General features: G+C 45.2%; 1 protein-coding gene across 4 annotated transcripts in view; it reads right to left on the reverse strand.

Moving 5' to 3' along the window:
* The window catches only part of LOC127572033 (solute carrier organic anion transporter family member 2A1-like), a 214,675-nt gene that overhangs the window by 124,966 nt on the left and 69,379 nt on the right, over positions 1-20,330 (reverse strand). The gene's annotated exons all lie outside the window — the stretch shown is intronic.

The following is a 20,330-nucleotide window of genomic DNA, read 5'->3' on the forward strand; positions in this document are numbered from 1 at the left end:
TTAGGGAATGAGGCAGGGCAAGTAACGGAAGCGGCAGTCAGAGAGCACTTTGGCTCGAGTGACCATAATTCTATTAGTTTTAAGATAGTGATGGAAAAGGATAGGATATTTAAGGTCCTAATCTGGAGCAGGGCTAATTTTGGGGGAATCAGGCAGGATCTAGCAGAGGTCAATTGGGAGAATCTGTTTGAAGGGAAAGGAATGAATGGCAAGTGGGAGGGTCTTAATAGTGAGATATCAAGAATCCAGGAGCAGCATGTTCCTGTTAGGGTGAAGGGCAATCCTGGCAAGTTTAGGGAACCCTGGCTGACCGAGTGCATCCTCAAACTTTGTGGGAGGCTACAGATGAAATTCTGGAGTCACTTGAGGAGATACTCCCTTCACCATGAGCCACTGGTGAAGTTCCCAAAGATTGGAAGGTTGTTAATGTCATTTCATTGTTTAAGAAGGGTAGCAAGGACACCCAGGGAACTAGAGGCCACTCAGCCTGACATCAGTAGTTGGGAAGTTACTGGAGGAAATTCCGATCTACCAGGATTTGGGTAGACGAAGTCTGATTAGGAGAAGTCAGCATTGCTTTGCATGTGGGAGGTTGTGTTTTAAGAATCTTTTAGAGTTTGTTGAGGAGATAACCGAAAGGGTAGATGAGAGTAGGGCAGTGGAAGTTGTTGCTATGGACTTTAGCAAGGCCTTCTACAAGGTCCCGCATGGCAGGCTGGTCTGGAAGGTTAGGTCCCATGGAATCCAGGGAGAGCTAGTTTAGTGGATTCAAAATTGGCCTGGAGGTAGGAAGCAGAGGGTGGTGGTTGAAGGTTGTTTCTTGGAATGGAGGCTGGTGGGTATATGGAACAAGCTCCCAGAGGAAGTGGTTGAGGCAGGTACAATTGTATCATTTAAGAAGCACTTGGATAGGTACATGCAAGGGCGGGACTTAGAGGGATATGGCTGAACAAAGAAAATTAGGACTAGCTGTGTGGGCACTATGGCCGGCATGTTCTGGTTGAGCCAAAAGGCCTGTATTGCTCTATGACTCTATGACTATGATCCCATGACCCCTTTCACTGCAAATTGGGTCCCTTTATCAGCTCTCCAGCTTTTCCCACCCAGTCACATTTCTCATCCTGTCCCTGATTCCCCAGTCATTTCTGACCTCAGCTCTACAATCATGTAAGAACAACAGAAAATGCCAGAAACACTCAGCAGATCAGGTGTAAACTCTGGAATGACGAAGGGTCTGATGAAGGGTCTCTGATTAGCAACATTAATTCTTTTTCTCTTTCAAGATGCTACCTGACCTGCTGACTATTTCCAGTGTTTTGTTTTAATTTCACATATCCCCTTAGTCGTGCAGCCTGATACAATCCCAGATCATCTCTCTGCCTCTGTTCTTATCCATGATACACTGAAAATGACATCAACTCCATCATCTCCCTGATCAACCCCATCTCCTGCACTAAGCTATCACCCTCTCAATGGCACCTCACTCTCTCTCTGTCCTCACCCCAGCACCCCCAATCATCTCCCCACCAAGCTCCAATATGGTTACCAATTCACTTTCTTCAAGTGCTGGGAGATCTCAGATTGCATACACTTAGCAGTGTATTTTTTTTTGTTTTGTTTTGGGTCCACACCATTGGCCTCAAAGTCATCCAAATATCTACACCTTGGAATCTCATAGAGAACTGGTGTGAGCCACACACATGGCACTATTTAAAACATGCTGTTGGCACACCATAATTTCTTGAACAGAGCCTTACAAGTCAAACCATTCACTAAATAAACAGGTTTGAAACTGTACTCAAAGAGAGAAGGATAAGGCATCATCAAAATAATGATAATTGGGACCCTAGGATTGCCAGATTCATGGGAGTCATAGAGCCATAGAATCATACAGTACACAAAGAGGCCCTTCAGCCCAACTTGTGCATGCTGACTAACGTGCTCAACTAAGCTAGTTCCATTTGCCTGTGTTTGGCCCATATATCTCTAAACCTTTCCTTTCTATATACTTATCCAAATGTCTTTTAAATGTTGTTACTGTACCTGCCTCAACTACTTTTGATGGCAGCTCATTTCATATACACACCACCCTCTGTGTGAAGAAGTCCTCAGGTCCCTTCGAAACCATTCCCCTTTCACCTAAAACTTTTGCCCTCTAGTTATTTGTTCCCTTTCCCTTGGAAAAACACTTTGTGCATTCACCCTATGTCTGTCATGATTATATATATATATCTCTGTCAGGTCACCCCTAAGTCTCCTATATTCCAAGGAATAAAGTCCTAGCCTGGCAAACCTCTCCCTATGACTCAGGCCCTTGAGTACTGGTAACATTCCTGAACATTCTTGTAAATTTTCTTTGCACTCTTTCCAGCTTAATGATGTCTTTCCTATAACGGGGTGACCAAAACTGTACACAATACTCCAAGTGCAACCTTACCAGTGTCTTGTATAACTACAACATAATGTCCAAAGACCTACACTGAATGCCCTGACTAATGAAGGTCAACATGCCAAATGCCTTCTTCACTACCCTCTCTACCTGTGACGCCACTTTCAGCAAACTATATACCTCTACTCTTGTAATTTTTGATAATGATTTTCACTGTCTACGATACCACCTCTTTTCATATCATCTGCAAACTTACTAATCATTCCTTGTACATTCTCTTCCAAATTGTTCATATAAGTAACAAACAACAAAGGTCCCAGCACTGATCCTTGTGATGAACAACTCGTTATAGGCTTCCAGTCTGAGAAACAACCTTCCACCATCACCCTCTGCATCCAACCATCGAGCCAATTATGAATCCAGGTAGCTAGCTCTCCCTGGTTAGATCCTTGCGATCTAACCTTCCAGACGAGACTATCATGTGGGCCTCATGGACGATGTCCACTGCCCTGCCCTCATCTATCCTCTTGGTTACCTCTTCAATAAAGTCTGACAGATTTGTCAGACATGATTTCCCACAACTATCCCTCATCAGACTTTGTCAATCCAAATGTTGGTAGATCCTGTCCCTCAGAATTCCCTCCAGTAACTTCCCCACTATTGATGTCAGACTCACGGGCCTGTATTTCCTTTGTGGCCCTTCTTGAATAGCAGTACATTAGCCACCTTCCAATATTCTGGAACTTCACCTATGGCTAAAGATAAAGCAAGTATTTCTTCAAGAGCCTCCACAATTTCCTCCCTTGCTTCCCATAAGCTATGAAGATGAACTTGCTCAGGCCCTGGGGATTTATCCACCTCAATATGCTACAAGGCAGCCAATACCTCCTCCTTGATAATTCATATGTCTGCTGGAGTTGCCTGAATATGCAGAAAACGTTCATTTGCTTTCATATCAAAACTTTCATATCCTTTCATTTGCCCTCCTAAAGTGCAACACGTCACACTTGCCCAGATTAAACTCCACCTACTACTTATTTGCCCATATATGTAACTGATCTATGTCCCGCTGTATTCTCTGATTGTCCTTTACACTGTCCACAACTCCACCAATCTTGGTGTGATCCACAAACTTGCTAATCTACCCATCCACATTTTCATCCAAATCATTGCTGCATATCACAAACAACAGAGGTCCCAGCACCAATCCTTACCGAACACCACTGGTCACAGACCTACAGCCAGAATAACAGCCTTCCACCCCTACTCTGTCTTCTATTGGCAAGCCAGTTCCGAATCCAAACTTGCAATTTTCCCTGGGTCCCATTCATCTTTATCTTCTGAATCAATTTGCCATTTTTCAGCCCACCCACCTAGACGATCAAGGTCCCGCTGCAATTCTTGATACTCCTCTTCACTGTCCACGACACCACCTATTTTAATGTCATCTGCAAACTTACTAACTATTCCTCATATATTCTCATCCAAATTGTTGATATAGATGACAAATAACAATGGGCCCAGCACCAACCAACCCCTGGGGAACACCACAAGTCACAGACCTCCAGTCTGAGAAACATCCTTCCACCATCACCCTCTGTTTCCTACCAATTCAACCCAGGTAAAAAGATAATGGCTGTCTATTCTATCTGTGCCTCTCATTATCTGATAAACTTCTATCAGGTCTCCCCTCAGCCTCTACCACTCCACATGAAACAACCCAAGTATGTCCAACCTCTCATAACACATGCTTTCTAATCCAGGGAGCATCCTGGTAAACCTCCTTTATACCCTCTCCAAATCCTCTGCATCCTTCCTATAATGGGGTGACCAGAATTGAATGCAATACTGAATTGAATTCAATACTCCAGATGCGGCTGAACCAGAGTTTTATAAAGCTGCTACATAACTTCCTGACTCTTGAACTCAGTGCATCAACTAATAAACTAATAAAGAATGCCATACGCCTTCTTTATCACCCTATCGAATTATGTGGCCAATTTCAGAGAGCAATGGACTTGGACCCCAAGATCCTTCTGTACATCAGCGCTGTTAAGGGTCCTGCCATTAACGGTGTACTTTCCCTTTACATTTGATCTCCCAAAGTACAGCACATATCCCACTGTGTATATCCCACTGTATCTTTTGGCAATCTTCTAAAATATCCACAACACCACCAAATCTTTGTATTGTCTGCCAACTTATGAACCCATCAATCCAGGTTTTCATCCAAGTATCAGTAAAAAAACACCATCACATGCACACTCTAGGAATTTCTCCTCCACATTACTATTGCTAATTTGGTTTGACCGATCTATGTGTAGATTAAAGTCACCCATGATTCCAGTTGTGCCCTTATTACCCAATTAATTCCATTCTCTACATCTCCACAACTGTTAGAGGGTCTTCAGACAAACTAACTTCATGCTCTTTGGAATCTCTTAGATCCACCCATTCAGAGTAAACATCAGGATTGTCCAAACCAATATCCATCCTCACCATCATATTGATTTCCTCCTTTTCTAACACCACCCCATCTTCTCTCGCTTTTTGCCTGTCCTTCTGAAATATTGAATGCCCCTGAATGTTCATTTCCCAGCATTGGTCACTTTGTAGTCATGTCTGTGTAACAGAAGCTGTATCATATCCATTTATGTCTATTTGTGCTGTCAATTCATTCACCTCTTTGCAAATTGCCTTAATGTAATTAAGGTAATTAGGTAAATACAGTGCTCTGTACATTAAGGCACAAGTCCTTAGACTTGTATTTTTAGCATTATTAACCCTCTGAAGTTTTCTGTGCTATGGCCCCATTTGCCTCTTGCCCTTATTTTCTCTCCCTTTCATTTATGGAGTCACAGCATGAAAAACAGCCTTCAGCCCACCAAGTTCAAACCGACCATCATGGTTTATTCACACTAATCCTACAGTAATCCCATTTTATTCTCCCCACATTCCCATCAACTTTCCCCAGATTCTACCATTCACCTACATACTAGGGATAACTTACAGCAGCCATTTAACCTACCAACCTTCACGTCTTTGGATGCGGGAGGAAACTGGAGCACCCAGAGGAAACCCACAGAGTCACAGAGAGGACGTGCAAACTCCACACTGACAACACCCGAGGTCAGGATTGAACCTTAGTCTCTGACACTGTGAGGCAGCAGCTCTACCTGCTGCACCACTGTGCTACCCTCCTTCTCTGACTGCCATTCCTTTCCCTGTTTCCCACTCTACCATCTCCCTGCTCAAATTTCCGTTCCTCTACCATTATAGGGCAACATTAATAAACACCTTCCCACTCCCAAGCCAGGACATTGGTCCCAGTCTTGCCTTCTTGTAACCCACACAGAATGTACTGATTCCACTTTCAAATGTCCCAATGTCCCAGGACTCTGAATCTGCACACCACCTCCCCCCACCCCAAACCACACCATTCTCCAGTCACTTATCATCTGATACAACTTCCTATCTCTATCCATGCTCATATGTGGCACTGGGGGTATTTCAAGAGCTTGCAGATGCCTGGAGTGAAGCACCAGCAGTGTGTCAGTGTTTGCAAGAGGTATCAGTGTTACATTATTTACTGTCTGCCACCTGGAGTGTCTCTACACCTCCCCAGGAGATTGCAGTTTCTACAAGAGCTCCTAGAACATAGAACAGTACAGCACTGGACAGGCCATTCAGCCCACGATGTTGTGCCGATCTTGATGCCGATTTATACTAAGTGTCCTCCTCCTGTTTATCATCCACATCCCTCCATTCCTTTCATATTCATGAGTCTGTCTAAAATCTTCTTAAACTCCACCACACTGCCTGCTTCCAGTACTGCCCCTGGTGACCCATTCCAGGCACCTACCGCCCTCTGCAGAAAAAACTTGCCCCTCACATCACCTTTAAACTTCCCCCTCAACCTTAAAAGCATGTCCTCTGGTATTTGACATTTCTACCCTGGATAACAGATTCTGACTGTCTGCCCTATCTATGCCTCTCATAATTTTAAAAACCTCTATCAGGTCTCCCCTCAGCCTCCGATGCTCTAGGAAGAACAACCCAAGGTTGAATGCAGGCAGCATCTCTTCTGTACTTTTTCCACAATCTCTACATCCTTCCTATAATGGGGCAACCAGAAATGCACACAATACTCCAAGTGTGGTCTGACTGAAGTTTTATATAGTTGCACATGACTTCCTTATTCTTATACTCAACACCCCTACCAATGAAGGCAAGCATGCCATATGCCTCCTTCACCACCTTATCCACTTGCATAGATACATTCAGTGAACTATGGACCCTCTGTATCTCAATGCTATTAAGGGGCTTACCATTAACTTTATACTTTGTCCTTTCATTTGCTCCCCCCCCCCCACAGAGCAACACCTCACACTTGCCCAGATTAAACTCCACCTGCCACTCCTCTGCCCATATTTGTAACTGATTTATATCCCGCTGTATTCTCTGATTGTCCTTTACACTGTCCACAACTCCACCAATCTTGGTGTCATCTGCAAACTTGCTAATCTACCCGTCTACATTTTCATCCACATCATTGATATATATCACAAACAACAGAGGTCTCAGCACCGATCCTTGTAGAACACCACTGGTCACAGATCTTCAGCCAGAATAACAACCTTCCACCCCTACTCTCTGTCTTCTGTGTGCAAGCTAGTTCCGAATCCAAACTTGCAATTCACCCTGGATCCCATGCATCTTTATCTTCTGAATCAAGCTACCATGAGGGACCTTATCAAATGTCTTACTAAAGTCTATGTAGATAACATCCACTACCTTACCCTCACCAAGTACCTTTGTCACCTCCTCAAAAAAACTCAGTCAAGTTCATAAGACATGACCTGCCCTGCACAAAGCCATGCTGACTGTCCCTAAGCAGGCTATGCCTTTCCAAATGTGCATAAATCTTATCCCTCAGTATCCTCTCCAATAGCTTCCCTACCGCTGATGTGAGGCTCACTGACCTATAATTACCTGGATTATCCCTATTTCCCTTCTTGAACAAAGGCACAATATTTGCTACTCTCCAGTTCTCCGGGACCTCGCCTGTTGTTAGTGAGGACTCAAAGATACTTGTCAAAGCCCCAGCAATCTCCTCACTTGTTTATTTCAATATTCTGGGATATATGCCATCAGGCCCTGGGGACTTATCCACCTTAATGCTTTTCAGAAGAGACAGCACTACCTCTTCCTTAATCTCAAAATGTCCCAGCACATTAGCATGCTCCACTCTGTTTTCACTATCCTCCAATTTCTTCTCCTCAGTAAATACTGAGCAAAGTACTCATTTAGTACTTCAGTCACTTGCTCTCACTCCAAGCACAAACTCCCTCCTTTATCCTTGAGTGGGCCTTCCATCTCCTTAGTTATCCTCTTTTTCTTAATGTAAGTATAAAATGCCTTGAGATTATCATTGACCCTGCACACCAAGGACATTTCATGGCCTCTTTTGGCCTTCCTAATCACCTGCTTGAGCACTTTACTGCAATCTTTAGCAGAAAATAGCTATCTTTAGCCCCACAAGGGCCCAGTCTGGTTTTAGCTTCCTAAAGCTTACATATGCTTCCTTTCTCTTCCTGACAAAATTTAGGACCTCTCGGGTCATCCAAGGTTCCCTTACTTTGCCATCCTTGTCCTTATTCCTTACCGGAGCATGCTGATCCTGAACTCTGATCAGCTGGTCTTTAAACAACTCCCCCATATCAGACGTGGACTTGTCTGACAGCAGCTGCTCTCAATCAACTTCCTTTAGCTCTTCTTATCCTGTCGTAATTTGCCCTTCCCCAATTTGGTACCTTCCTACAGTCTTAAAACATAATGAGTTGTGGTCACTGTTCCCAAAATGTTCACCCACTATTCAGGTCTGTCACCTGGCCTGGTTTATTTCCCAAAACTAGGTCCAGTGTGTTCTCTCCTCTAGTCAAACTCTCCAAATACCCTCTTGGATGCACTGAAGAAATCCCATCCCATCTAAGCTTCTTCTTTTAAGGAAGTTCCAATCAACACTGGGGATGTTAAAGTCCCCCACTGACAATCCTGTTGTTTCTGCACCTTTCCATAATCTGTCTATGTATCTGTTCCTCTGTGGCTATTGGGAGGCGTATAGTATAATCCCATCAGCATAACTGCACCTATCCTATTTCTGAGCTGCACCCAAGTTGCCTCTGTGGATGAGCCCTCCAGTATGTCCTCTCTGAGTACTGCTGTGACATTCTCCCTTATCAGTAGTGCAACCACTCCACCTCTTTTACCCCCCCCCCCCCCATCACATCTAAAACATCAAAACCCAGGAACAGTGAGCAACCAGTCTTGTCCCTCACATATCCAGGTCTCTGTAATGGCAACAACATCGTAATTCCACGCACTAAGCCAGGCTCTAAGTCCATCCTCCTTACCCATAATACTCCTAGCGCTAACACATTTCAGCCCATCAGATCTACCATGTTTATTAGCCTGTCCCTTGCTGTCCTTCCTTTCAATCTTATTTGTCATACCATCTTTCTTGCCCTCAACCCTACCACCTGTTGCCCTGCTGCTGTGGTTCCCATCCCCCGCCACTCTAGTTTAAACCCTCCTGAGCAGCACTAGCAAACCTCCTGGCGAGGATATTGGTTCCCCTCCAGTGTAGATGCAAACCATCTTGTTTGTACAGGTCCCACCTGCCCTGGAAGAGAGCCCAATGATCCATAAATCTGAAGCCCTCTTTCTTGCACCATCTCCGTAGCCATGTATTGAACTGCACCATGTATCTATTTCTCACCTCACTAGCATATAGCAGGATTACAAGTCCTGCTTTTTAACTTTCTTCCTCGCTCTCTAAAACCATTTTGCTGGACCTCATCCCTACTCCTGCCTATGTCATTTGTACCTATATGGACCATGTCCTCTGGCTGCTCACCCTCCCGTCTCAGAAGGTGCTGTACCTGCTGTGAGAGATCCTTGACCCTAGCACCAGGGAGGCAACACACCATCCTGCAGTCTCAAATGTGGCCACAGAAATGCCTATTTGTGCCCCTCACTATCGCTCTGCCTGACTTCACCCTTCCTTTCTTTGCCTCAGAACCAAGCGTGGTGCCACTGACCCAGCTACTGGTGCTGGCCTCTGAAAGTTCATCCCCCCCCCCCAACAATGTCCAGTTAGTGAGGGGAATGGCCACAGGGGAACCCTACTCTATCTGCCCAGTCACCTTACTGCTCCCAGTGGTCACCCATCTATCTGTGCGACCACCTCACTAAGACCCTCACCTATCATATCCTCAGAATCCCAGATGATCCTTGGAACATCCAACTGCACCTCCAGTCCTTGAACTGGTATCAGGAGCTGCAGTTGGGTGCACTTCCCACAGATGTACTCATCAAGGAGACCGTGCGGTTCCCTGACTTCCCACACCTTGCAGGAGGAGGATTGGTAAAGGAAATTAATCTGACATATACTGGATGGGATGTTATCATGTGAGTTGCTATGTCCTGGATGATGTTGAGTTGCTTCATTGTTGTTAGAGCTGCACTTATCCAGGCAAGTGCCAATTGTGGATGATGCAAAGTACTGTTGGATTCATAGGATTACAGTCATGCAACACAGAAACAGGCCCTTCAGCCCAACTGGTCCACACCAACCAAGATGCTCATCGAAGCTAGTCTCATTTGCCCAAGTTTGACCCATATCCCTCTAAACCTTTCCTGTCCATCTACCTGTCCAACTACCTTTTAGAGGTTGTTATTGTACCTGCCTTAACCACCTCCTCTAGCAGCTCGTTCCATATACAGACCATTATCTGTCTAAAGAAGTTGCCCCTCTCATTCCTATAAAATCTTTCCACTCTCACCTTAAACCTATAGCCACTAGACCTTGATTCACCAACCCTGCGAAAAAGACCAAGTGCATTCACCCTATCTCTGCCCCTCATGATTTTATATACCTCTTTAAGATCATCTCCAATCTCCTACATTCCACGGCATGAAGTCCTAGCCTGTCCAATCTCTCCCTAAAACTCAGTCCCTTGAGTCCTTGCAACTTCCTTATAAATCTTTTCTGCACTCTGCATTCCAACTTCTATACTCAATGCCCTGACTGTTATAGGTCAGTGTGCCACAAGCCGTCTTCACCATCCTGTCTACCTGTGACTCCATCAGAAGTGAAACTCTCATCTCACTTCTGATGAGTTAAGAAGTTTGTCTCTTCCTACAGGATTCCATACTTCCAATGGTATGGGATTTGGTGGAGGTAATGGCATCAAATGAAGGTGATTGGAGATACTCTCTGTTGACACACATGGCATCAAGTTTACTTGCCATTTTTTAGCTCCTGAGTATGTCTTGCTGCTAGCAGGTATGGACTGCTTCATTTCATGTGAATGACAAGATTTTAGAAGTTTTTTAAAAAAATTTTCTGCTCCTTTAGTATTTTGCGTCATTTAAGAGATAACCAATGCAGTTTTATGTATGTAAAATAAGCTTATCACAAAAACATTTTCTTGCCATCCTCTGTGAATTAAAAACTAAAAGAATTACCAACATTTCATTGCTGTGCATACAGAATTAGACAGTCATTCTGATATTTAAATATTTTTAAAGGTGTCTATCAACATCTTCACACTGAAAAATAGATCTAACTTTAGGTCTCTTCAAGGGCTGGTATGGGTTTCAATTCATGAACATTCACCAAATTATGCAGCAGTCCTCTGGTAGGAACATTTTAAACCTGTTCATAAGATTGTGGAACAGAAAATATTTCAGTGAACATAACCTGTACTCGAAACTCTGTTTGTGCTAGTTTTCCAATTTTGGGTTGATTGCTTTGCACATGCCAATGAAAACTCAATGACCTCGTTGTGCCTGCAATGCATTAAATGTGTGTACATTGATGCACAGCTGTTCATGGTTTACTTTACGTTTTCTGAAACTTCCAGCTAAATATAAACCTATGAATCAGTAGCTTAGGAAGAAATAATGCTTCAAAATAAAACAATATTTAACTTAGAAAAGAATGCCATTAAGGGCATAGTTCCTTTCTTTATGCATAAATAGCTCACAAAATCCATTTTCCATATATTTTAACACTGCACACATCTCTGTGGGATTTCTGGCCCAATAGGATCTTGGCCTGGGCACTTCCATGTAGAATTCACCCCAGAATGGCTAATGTTTTCCTGTTGTCATTCACAAACATGATGAGGTCCTAGGTCACACAACACTCGTACCTCCACTGCCAGCAGAAATTGACCTTTGTTGCTAATACTAAAAAACAAGACTGCATTTCGCAGGGCTCAGGAACAGAAAAAGACACTGTCACACAGGATTTCCCAACTGCACTTTTCAATGGGCACATGATCAGTGTTCAATAATTTACTTCACGGATCACAACCTTCTTGTTCAGATGCCTCATGCCTACATCCAGCAATCCCTGGATCAGCCCACAATTTACAGCAGCTCACAACATGGGGTTTATTCTGTGGGGCATGCTATATTGGTGCTGGAAGTGTGGCGACAAAAAACCTACAGGAGCATTTTAGCAAATAAGGGTGGAAAACACCTAAATGAATTTTTAACCAGGGTTTTCACTAATTTCCCTATTTTTTGTGGGCCACTTGATTGGGCATTGGTGCCACATGCAGCACCAGTCTACACACCAAAAAAAATGAACTGAATTTCAAGGCACAAGTCTAAATAGGATGGAGTAGGATCCAGAAGCAGAAAGTACAAACAATCAATTAGTACCATAGAACCATAGAGCACAAAACAGGCCCTTCGGCCCACCATGTTGTGCAGTCCATCAAACCACCCTCACACTACCTAACCCCTTCCCCCCGCATATCCCACCATCCCACACTCGTCCATATGCCTATCCAACAAGCTCTTGAATCTGTTCAACGTATCTGCCTCCACCACCACCCCAGGCAGTGCATTCCATGCAGCAACCACTCTCTGGGTGAAAAACCTCCCCCTGACATCTCCCCTGAACCTCCCACCCATAACCTTAAAGCCATGACCTCTCGTCTTGAGCATTGGTGCCCTGGGACGGAGGCGCCGACTGTCTACTCTATCTATTCCTCTCAGTATTTTATATACCTCTATCATGTCTCCTCTCATCCTCCTCCTTTCCAGTGAATAAAGCCCTAGCATCTTAAGACTCTCATATTCAATACTCTCCAATCCAGGCAGCATCCTGGTAAATCTCCTCTGCACCCTCTCCAACGCCTCCACATCCTTCCTATAATGAGGCGACCAGAACTGAACACAGTACTCCAAGTGTGGCCTAACTAGAGTTTTGTAAAGCTGCATCATCACCTCGCGGCTCTTAAACTCAATCCCGCGACTTATGAAAGCCAACATCTCACTGGCCTTCTTAACTGCTCTTTCCACCTGTGAGGCAACTTTCAATGAACTATGAATATGAGCCCCCAGATCCCTCTGCTCCTCCACACTGCCAAGTACCTTGCCATTCACTCAGTACTCTGCCCTGGAGTTTGTCCTTCCAAAGTGTACCACCTCACACTTCTCTGGATTGAACTCCATCTGCCACTTGTCAGCCCAGCACTGCATCCTATCAATATCCCTCTGTAAGCTCCGACAGCCCTCCACACTATCCACAACACCGCCTACCTTAGTGTCATCTGCAAACTTACTAACCCAGCCCTCCACCCCCTCATCTAAGTCATCTATAAATATCATAAAAAGTAGAGGTCCCAGAACCGATCCCTGCGGGACACCACTAGTCACTGCCTTCCAATCCGAGGGCACTCCTTCCACCACACCCTCTGCTTTCTACATGCAAGCCAATTCCTAATCCACACAGCCAAGCTTCCCTGGATCCCTTACCCTCAGACCTTCTGAAGAAGCCTACCATGAGGAACCTTATCAAATGCCTTACTAAAATCCATGTAAACCACATCCACCGCACTGCCCTCATCAATCTTCCTGGTCACCTCCTCAAAGAACTCTATCAGGCTTGTGAGGCAAGATCTTCCCTTCACAAAGCCATGCTGGCTGTCCCTAATCAGTCCATGATTCTCTAGGTGTTCATAAATCCTATCCCTTAGAATCCTTTCTAACAGCTTACCCACCACAGACGTGAGACTCACCGGTCTATAATTCCCTGGACTATCCCTACTACCTTTTTTGAACAAGGGAACAACATTCGCAACCCTGCAATCCTCCGGCACCACCCCCGTGGACAACAAGGACTCAAAGATCCTTACCAGTGGTTCAACAATCTCCTCCCTAGCCTCTCGAAGCAGCCTGGGGAAAATCCCGTCAGGCCCCGGAGATTTATCTGTCTTAATATTATTTAACAACTTCAACACATCCTCTCTCTTGATATCTACAACCTCGAGAACATTAGCGCTACCAGCACTCCCTTCCGCATCATCAAGACCCCTCTCCCTGGTGAATACCGAAGAGAAGTACTCATTGAGAACTTCTCCCACTTCCGCCGCCTCCAGGCACATTCTCCCACCTTTGTCCTTAATCGGACCTACCTTTACCCTAGCCATCCTCCTACCCTTCACGTACTTGAAAAAGGCCTTGGGATTTTTCTTAACCCTACTAGCCAAAGTCTTTTCATGTCCCCTTCTAGCTCTCCTCAGCCCTTTCTTAAGTTCCTTCCTTGCTACCCTATATTCCTCACGGGCCCTGTCTGAACCTTGCTGCTTATACCTCACGTATGCTACCTTCTTCTCCCTAACAAGTCGTTCCACCTCTCTCGTCAGCCACGGTTCCTTCACCCTGCCATTCCTTTTCTGCCTCACTGGGACATATTTATCCCTAACATCCTGCATAAGATTCCTGAACATCGACCACATCTCCATGGTACATTTTCCTTCAAAAAGGACATCCCAATTTACACTCCCAAGTTCTCTCCTTATAGCCTCATAGTTCACCCTTCCCCAGTTGAAAAACCTCTTGTCCTCTCTGCACATGACAATTTTAAAGGTTATGGAGCAATGGTCACTGTCCCCAAATGCTCACCCACCAATAGATCCTTCACCTGTCCCGGTTCATTTCCTAAAACTAGATCTAACATGGCATTCCCTCTAGTCAACATACTGTGTCAGGAATCCCTCCTGGACACATTTAACAAATTCCGTCCCATCTAAACCTTTGGCAGGCAGTGTTTGGAGAGAAGCAGAAATAACAGAGTTGTTATAATGGGAGACTTCAACTTCCCAAATATAGACTGGAACCTGCTTAGTGCCAATCTGCTCCTCTATATCTCTACTGCTACCGGGGGGCCTATAGAATACTCTTAGTAGAGTAACTGCTCCTTTCTTGTTCCTTAATTCCACCCATACAGACTCTAGAGATGATCCTTCTACAACATCCATCTTTTCCACAGCCGTAACAGTGTCCCTGACCAGTATCGCCACCCCTCCTCCTCTTCTCCCCCCTTCCCTATCCCTCTTAAAACACCGAAAACCAGGAACATTCAATATCCACTCCTGTCCTGACATCAGCCACGTCTCAGTAATAGCCATGATATCATAGTCCCCCATACTTATCCAAGCCCTCAGTCCATCCCCCTTATTCCTGACACTTCTTGCATTTAAGTAAACACACTTCAGTCCATCTACCTTACTACTTTTATAGCCTGTATTCTGCTTCTCCTTCCCCAAAGCCTCTCTACCTGTTTGATCTAACTTTTCCCCATTCCCTTCTTCCTCTGACCTACTCCTCTGGTTCCCTTCCCCCTCACAAACTAGGTTAAACCCTCCCGAACCACCCTAGCAAATCTCGCCGCAAGGATATTGGCCCCCTTCTGGTTCGGGTGTAACCCATTCTCTCTGTACAGGTCCCACCTTCCCGAGAGGAGATCCCAATGATCCAGAAATCTAAAACCCTCCCTCCTGCACCAGCTTCTCAGCCACGCATTTATCTGCCACCTCCTCCTATTCCTACCTTCACTATCACGTGGCACTGGCAGCAATCCCGAGATTGCTACCCTTGAGGTCCTGTTCCTCAATTTTCTGCCTAGCTCCCTGAACTCACTCTTCAGGACCTCATCCCCCTTCGTACCTATGTCGTTGGTGCCAATATGGACCACAACTTCTGGCTGCTCTCCCTCCCACTCTGCTCTCCCTCCCACTTAACAATAATGCAGTTAATAAAACCTTAACAAGGGAAAACAAAGAACAAGGTTTTAGTTCCAAAGAATAAAACTCAAAAGCAGAGAAGTCATGCTAAACCCGCAGAACTCTGAATGAACCATATATGGACCACTGTGTACATATTATAGACAAGAAAAATGAATACATTTGATGTACAGAGGAATCTTGAAGTCCAAGTCCATAGCTCCCTGAAAGTTCCTGCACAAGTAGATAGGATGGTAAAGAAGTCACATGGCATGCTTGCCTTCATTGGTCAGGGCATTGTAAGAGTAAGAGTACGGAAGTCATGATTTAGATGATAATGTGGTAAACTGGATCAGCAAATTTGCGGATGTCACCAAGACTGGGGGCGGTGGTGCACAGCGAAGAAGGCTATCAAAGCTTGCAAACTGATCTGGACCAGCTGGGAAAATGGGCTGAAAAACAGCAGATGGAATTTAATGCAGGCAAGTGTGAGGTGATGCACTTTGGGAGGACAAACCAGGCTAAGACTTACATAGTGAGGTGTGCGGTAGGACAAAGGGACCTGGGAATATAGATCTATAATTCCTTGAAAGTGACATCACAGGTAGATAGGGTCATAAAGAGAGCTTTTGGCATATTGGCCTTCATAAATCAGGGCATTGAGTACGGGAGTTGGGATGTTATGTTGAAGTTGTATAAGACATTGGTGAGGCCAAACTTAGACTACTGTGTGCAGTTCTGGTCACCTACCTAGAGGAAAGATATCAATAAGCTTGAAAGAGGGCAGAGAAGGTTTACACAGATGTTGCTGTGACTTGAGTTACAGGGATAGGTTAAGACTTTATTCCCTGGAGTACAGGAGAATGGGGGGAGATCTTATAGAAGTATACAAAATTATGATGGGTATAGATAGGGTGAATACACGCAGGCTTTTTCCCCTCAGGTTGGGTGAGACTAGAACTAGATTTAGAACTAAACAGGTTTAGGGTGAAAGATGAAATACTTAAGGGGAATCTGAGAGGGAACTACTTCACTCAGAGGGTGGTGCGAGTGTGGAACGAGCTGTCAGTGAAAGTGGTAGATATGGGCTTGAATGTAACATTTAAAGAAGTTTATATAGGCGCAGGGATGAGAGAGGTATGGACGGCTATGGTCCGGCTGCAGGCAGATGGGACTAGGCAAAAAACCAGGCCAGCATGGATTAAATGGGCTGAAGGGCCTGCTCCTGTGCTCTATGACTCTATGACTCATGTCGCAGCTATGCAAAACATTGAGCTTGGACTATTTTGTGCAGTTCTGGTCCCCCCATTACAGGAAAGATTTGGAGGCTTTGGATAGGGTGCAGAAGAGATTTACCAGGATACTGCCTGGATTAGAGGGTATGAGCTATAAGGAGAGATTGGACAAACTTGTGTTGTTTTCTCTGGAGCAGTGGAGGCAGAGGGGAGACCTGATAGAGGTTAAAACAATTATGAGCGGCATGGATAGGGTAGACAGGATCTTTTTCCCATGGTAGAAATGTCAAGTACTAGAGGGCATGCATTTAAGGTGAGAGGGAGAAAGTTTAAAGGGGGTGTGTGGGGCAAGTTTTGTTTACACTGAGTGGTAGATGCCTAAAATGGGCTGTCAAGGGTGGTGCTGGAAGCAAATACGATGGAGGCATATGCATATGCAAGAGTCGGGAGTTGGAGCCAGATTTGGAGTGGGACCTTTGAAAAGAGGTGAGTCTCTGTGTCTGAGCTTATGAGTTTCACCTTGCAAGAGTCTAAACGAGGCACATTTACAAATTGTTACCAGTTGATTGGCTTATTAACAGCAGCAAATTAAGGGAAGGCAGGTAGCAGTAGAGTGGCCATTTTGGGAGTGGGTTAGTGTTAGAGTGGGTGACTGAGGCTTTGGTGAAAAGAAGCAAAGATAAATTAAGTTCCTTTTATTCTTTGAATTGGTGTTCCATTTAGTGCCAGGACAGAGTAGCGAGGATGGCTCCAGGGTCAGTGGTGTGTTCAGTTTGTGAGATGTGGGAGTTCTGGGAGACATCCAGTCTCCCTGATAACTACATTTGCATGAGGTGCATCCAGCTGTAGCTCCTTACAGACTGTGTTAGGGAACTGGAGCTGCAGCTGGATGACCTTTGGCTCCTATGGGATAACGAGTACATAGATAAGAGCTACAGGGATGCAGTCACTCTGAAGCTGAAGGAGGTAGGTAGCTGGGTGATTGTCAGGGGAAGGACTGAGATTAGGCAGGTAGCGCAGAGTACCCCTGTGGCTGTTCCCCCTCAATAACAGGTATACTGCTCGGGAGATGACCTACCAGAGGAAAGCTGCAGTGACCAGGTCTCTGGCACTGAGCCAGGTTGTGTGGTGCAGAAGGGAAGGGGGAGAAGAGGGTGGTAGTGACAGGGTATTCCATAGTAAGGGGGGCAGACAGGAGATTCTGCAATGTGAAAGAGGCTCCTGGATGGTATGTTGCCTCCCTGGTGCCAGAGATTGTGGTACATATTAGTACCAATGACATGGGTAGAAAAAGAGATGAGGTCCTGAAGAGGGAGTATAGAGAGTTTGGTAGGAAGCTGAAAAGCAGGACCTTGAGCGTAGTAATCTCTGGATTGCTGCCTGTGCTAGTGAGGGTAAGAATAGGATGATTTTGCAATGAATGTGTGGCTGAGAAATTGGGGCAGGGTTTCACATTTGGTGATCATTGGGATCTCTTTTGGGGAAGGTATAACCTATACAAAAGGGACAGGTTACACCTGAACTGGATGGGGACTACTATTCTCGTGGGCAGGTTTGCTAGAACTCATGGGGAGGGTTTAAACTAGTTTCCCAGGGGGATGGGAACCAGAGGTCAAAGGTTAGTTCATTTAGTGTACAAGTAGATGCAGAGTGTAGAAAGATTGTGAGGAAGGATAGGCAGTTGAAAGGGCAAAATTGCAGTCAGTTGGATGGTCTGAAGTGTGCCTACTTTAATATGAGAAATATCAGGAACAAGGCTGATGAACTTAGAGCATGGGTAAGTACATGGAACTATGATGTGGTAGCCATTACAGAGATTTAGCTGTTGCATAGGCAGGAATGGCTACTGGATATTCCTGGGTTTAGATGTTTCAAAAGGGACAGGGTTGGAGGTAAAGGTGGGGGAGTGGCTTTGCTGATCAGGGACAGTATCACAACTGTAGAAAGGATGTCCTGGAAAGATCATCCACTGAGTCAATGTGGATGGAAGTCAGAAACAGAAAGGAAGTGATCACTCCATTGGGAGTATTCTACAGACCTCCACCGCCCCCCTACACCCACACCCCCCCACCATGCCCCACCCACCCCAACAATAGCCTCAGATGCTGAGGAGCAGATCGGGAGCCAGATTTTGGAGAGGTGTATAAATAAAACGGATGTTGTCAGGGTGATTTCAACTTCCCTAATATTGATTGGCACCTCCTTAGTGTAAAGGGGATAGATGGGATGGAGTTTGTTTGGTGTGTGCAGGAAGGATTCCTGACATAGTATGTGGACAGGCTGAGAAGAGGAGAGGCTGTATTGGGATTTAGTACCAGGCAATGAGTCTGGTCAGGTTTCATAGAATCATAGAACAGTACAGCACAATACAGGCCCTTCAGCCAACAATGTTGTGCTGACCTTTAAACTTCACCTAAGACTATCTAACCCCTTCCTCCCACATATCCCTCTATTTTAAATTCCTCCATATGCTTACCTAGCCATCCTAGGCAGTGCATTCCATGCCCCAACCACTCTGGGTATATAAAAAAAACTCCCTCTGATATCTCCCTTTAACTTCCCACCCATTACTTTAAAGCTATGCCCTCTTGTATTGAGCATTGGTGCCCCAGGAAAGAGGTGCTGGCTGTCTACTCTATTCCTCTTAATATTTTGTATACCCCTATCATGTCTCCTCTCATCCTCCTCTCCAAAGAGTAAAGCCCTAACTCCCTTAGTCTCTCCTCATAATCCATACTCTCCAATCCAGGCAGCATCCTGGTAAATCTCCTCTGCACCCTTTCCAATGCTTCCACATCCTTCCTATAATGAGGCAACCAGAACTGGACACAGTACTCCAAGTGTGGTCCAACCAGAGATTTGTAGAGCTGCATCATTACCTTGTGGCTCTTAAACTCGATCCCATGACTTATGCTAACATCCCATAAGCTTGCTTAACTATCCTATCCACCTGTAAGGCAACTTTCAGGGATCTGTGGATATGAACCCCCAGATCCCTCTGCTCGTCAACGCTACCCAGAATCCTGCTATTAACCTTGTACTCTGCCTTGGAGTTTGTCCTTCCAAAGTGCACTACCTCACACTTGTCTGGATCAAACTTCATCTGCCACTTCTCAGACCAGCTCTGTATCCTATGTCCCTCTGCAATCTTCGACAGTCCGCCACACTATCCACAACACCACCAACCTTTGTCGTCTGCAAACTTGCCAACCCACCCTTCTACCCTCCCATCCACGTCATTAATAAAAATCACAAGAAGTAGCGGTCCCCAGAACTGATCCTTGTGGGACACTGCTAGTCACAGCCCTCCAATCTGAATGCAAGCCCTCCACCACAACTCTGCTTTCTACAGGCAAGCCAATTCTGAATCCACATAGCCAAGCCTCCCTGGATCCCATGCCCTCTGACCTTCTGAAGAAGACTACCATGTGGAACCTTGTCAAATGTCTTACTAAAATCCATGTAGACCACATCTACTGCACTACCCTCATCAATCTTCCTGGTCACCTCCTCAAAGAACTCTATCAGGCTTGTGAGACATGATCTGCCCTTCACAAAGCTATGCTGGCTGTCCCTGATCAGACCATGATTCTCTAAATGCCCATAGATCCTACCTCAGAA

This window comes from Pristis pectinata, chromosome 6, assembly GCF_009764475.1.
Source record: "Pristis pectinata isolate sPriPec2 chromosome 6, sPriPec2.1.pri, whole genome shotgun sequence".
Lineage (NCBI taxonomy): Eukaryota > Metazoa > Chordata > Chondrichthyes > Rhinopristiformes > Pristidae > Pristis > Pristis pectinata.